The sequence below is a fragment of the Rhinolophus ferrumequinum genome, chromosome 20, assembly GCF_004115265.2.
Source record: "Rhinolophus ferrumequinum isolate MPI-CBG mRhiFer1 chromosome 20, mRhiFer1_v1.p, whole genome shotgun sequence".
Taxonomy (NCBI): Eukaryota; Metazoa; Chordata; class Mammalia; order Chiroptera; family Rhinolophidae; genus Rhinolophus; species Rhinolophus ferrumequinum.
This window is the reverse complement of record NC_046303.1, coordinates 31,496,402-31,500,165: the sequence shown is the minus strand read 5'-3', so window position 1 is coordinate 31,500,165 and position 3,764 is coordinate 31,496,402.

Sequence of the window (3,764 nt, the reverse complement as noted above, 5' to 3'; positions counted from 1 at the left end):
CCCATGCAAATGTAAAGCAATTGCAGTGCAAACCAAGTTCTATCCAAGTGTAGAAATGAGTTTTAAAATTGCTTTTACTTACATAATCTCACAACATCCTGGGAAATGGGATAGGACCAATGTTATTATCTCCATTTCATGCGCAGTCATCTAGTTAGAAAGTATAGGAGCCCCAAATGTGTATGTCTAGATTTGGTGATCCTAAATTTATGTGTACCTAGAAACAGAACCTCAAAATACATAAAGCAAAAACAAACAGAACTATCCCACTTCATTTCAGTTATCTAAGCATGACTCTCAGAAACTGAAACACTTGAAGAAAGTAGAAGGATGGAGATAATAAAGATAAGACCAGCAATCAATGAAATGGAAAACAAATTTAAAGAGAGAAGGTCCACTTTATGGAATGGTATTCGGTCATTAAAAAAAAAAAAAAAAGTCCTGATACATGCTACAACATGGATGCACCTTGAAAATATGCTGAGTGAAAGAAGCCTGATACAAAAGGTCACATATTGTGCGATATGAAATAGCCAGATGAGACAAATGCACAGAGACAGAAAGCAAATTAGTAGTTACCAGGGGTTGGGGGAAGAGGGTAATGGGGAGTAATGGCTTACAGGGTATGGGTTTCCTTTTAGGGTAATGAACATATTCTGGCACTGGATATTGGGGATGGCTGCACAATATTGTGAATGTATTAAATGCCACTGAACCACATACTTTAAAATGGTTTAAATGGTGAATTTTATAATATGTGAATTTTACCACAATAAAAAAACTTAAGTAGAAAAGACAAAACATTCAAAAGTTGATTATTGAAGATACTAATAAAATTTATAATTGCCTAGAAAGACTAACATAAAGAGAACGAGAGATAGAGATAGAGATAGATAGATATTAGAAATACTAAATATAAGGAATGAAGAAGAGAATATCACAGGTCCTAAAGATATTTTCAAAAAGCATATTATGAACTACTTTATTCCACTAACTGTAAATTTGGATGAAAAGGATGAATTCTTAAATTTACAAAAAAAATACATAAGAAGGAACAGAAGTGTCCATATTTTCATATTTATTAAAGAAACGGAATCTGTAATCAAAATCTTCAGTTTCAGATAGCTTCATGAGTGAATTTTTCCAAATATTTAAGTAAGAAATAATACTAAATTTAACACAAACTTTCCAGAAAATAGGAAAACTCTTTCTCAACTCTTTTAACAAACCAACATAACCTTAAACCAAAACCTTACAAGTTAATTACAAGAAAAAAAATTAAAATTACAGACCAATATTTATCATGAACATGGACATTAACATCTTAAACAAAGTATTAGACAATGGAATCCACAGTGTATAGACAAATAATATATTAAGACCACGTGGGGTATATTCCTATGATACAAGTTTGGCTTAAGGCAATAATTGATAGAATAAAGGAGAAAAATAATATGATCATCTCAATAGTTGCAGAAAAACTATTTTTAAAAATGTAATGCTTATTTTGGGTGGCTGGATGGCTCAGTTGGCTAGAGTGCAAGCTCTTAACAACATGGTTGTTGGTTCAATTCCCACGTGGGATGGTGGGCTACATACCCTGCAACTAAGATTGAAAAACAGTGACTGGACTTGGAGCTGAGCTGCGCCCTCCACAATTAGATTGAAGGACAACGACTTGACTTGGAACTGATGGGCCCTGGAAAAACACACTGTTCCCCAATGGTCCACACCCCAAAACAATTAATGCTTATTTAAAAACTGTTAGTTAATGAGAAATAGTGTGAAAATGTCTTTGTCAGATAAAGAACAGCTACCAAAGGGGAAGAGCAGTAGCAAACAACATATTTGGTGAGAAATTGAAAGCTTTCTGTGGTGCTTAAGAAAGAGACAAGGATGATCGCTATTATCACATATACTCAATATTAAACTAGAGGGTAAGAAAAAGAAATAAAAGATACCAAGATTGGAAAATAAAATCTGAAACACTTATTATTCACAGACAACATGATTGGAATGTAAATAATCTAAAACACTTTGCAGATAAACTTAAAATTAATATGTGAATTTACCAAGGTAGTAAGCAACAGCATCAGTATACAGAATTATTTCTTTTTGTATAGTAAACAATAATTAGCAAAATAAAATTTTTAAAATGTAATATCTATAATAGCATCAAACTACTAAATTCTTAGGATCTAAAAGAGATATACAAAATCTCTACACAGAAAACTATGAAACTTTACTGACAGAAACCAAAGATCTAAATGAATACATATACCAACTGCAGTTATTGGAAGACTCAAAATTTAATGATGTCCATTATCCCCAAATGATCTATACATCCAATGCAATCCCAATCAAAATCCTACCAAAGTATTGTGGTAATTGACATGCTGATTCTAAATTTAAATGAAGCGCAAAAAGTAAAGAATAGCCATAAAAATTTTGAGGGCAAATTAAAAGGATTTTACTACCTAAAATCAATATTTATTATAAATATATTATAATTAAAATAGTGTGATGTTGGTGTAATTATTGACAAAATAAAGAGTCCAGATATAAACCCACATATCTATGGCCACCTTATTTATGACAAAGTGCCATTGCAATGCTTAAGGAAAGGATTTTCTTTTCAATAAACAATGTTGTATCAATTGGATATATATGTGGCCACAAATAAATCTTGATCCCGACTCACAGGATATCCTAAGATATATTTCCAATAGATGATAAATCTAAATATGGAAAATGAAAAATAGATTTTTATAAGATAACCAAAAAGCATATTGTGTAACCTATGCAAAGATTTCTTAAACAGAATACACAGTGTCACATCCATAAAAGAAAATATCGATAAATTGGATTTCATTAAAATTGCAAATTTTCTGTTCATCAAAAAACATGATTGACAAAATTAAAAAACTCAACAAAAAGTAAAACATATTTTCAATACAGACATCCACAAATGACTCATACCTACAAATCAATAAGAAAAATAATGTCAACCAATTTTGTTAAAGGCCGAAAGTTGAACATTCACTGCACAAAAGAAGACACCAAATGGCCATTAAGCATAGGAAAAGATGTTCATTTCCACTAGTTAACTGAGGATTGCAAATAAAAACCACATTGAGATAGATATTGCTATACACCCATCAGAACAGTTAAAATTAAAAAGAAAAGAAAAAAAGAACTGACACTGTTAATTGCTGGCAAGGAAGTAGAGCAACTAGAACTTTCCAGCATTATGAGTGGGAGAGTATATTGGTACAGCCACTATGGAAAACTAATAAAACTGCACATGTGCATACCTCATTATCCAATACTTCCAATTCTGCATACATACACAACAGAAATGTTCATATATGTGCATTAAAATACATTGTACAAGAAAGTTCATTGCAGCTTAGTTCATAATATTTAAAAATCTGAATACAACATAAATGTCCATCAATAGTTGAATGGGTAAATAATTGTAGTATATTCATACAATGAATATACCATACATAACAAATGAAAAAGAATGAACTACTTCAGCATACTGAACAAAAGGCTTACAACAATGGTTTATTTATTGCTCATGCTACATGTCCATTGTAGGTTTGCTGCAGCTCTGCTTCCTATCATCACCAATCCAGTATCGAGTCTGGCACAACAGATTGGATCTAGAACGTTACAAGCTTGGGGACAAGGAGAAAAGAGACACAGTGTAACACATACAGTCTCTTAAAATTTCTACCTGGAAGTGACATATGGTTACT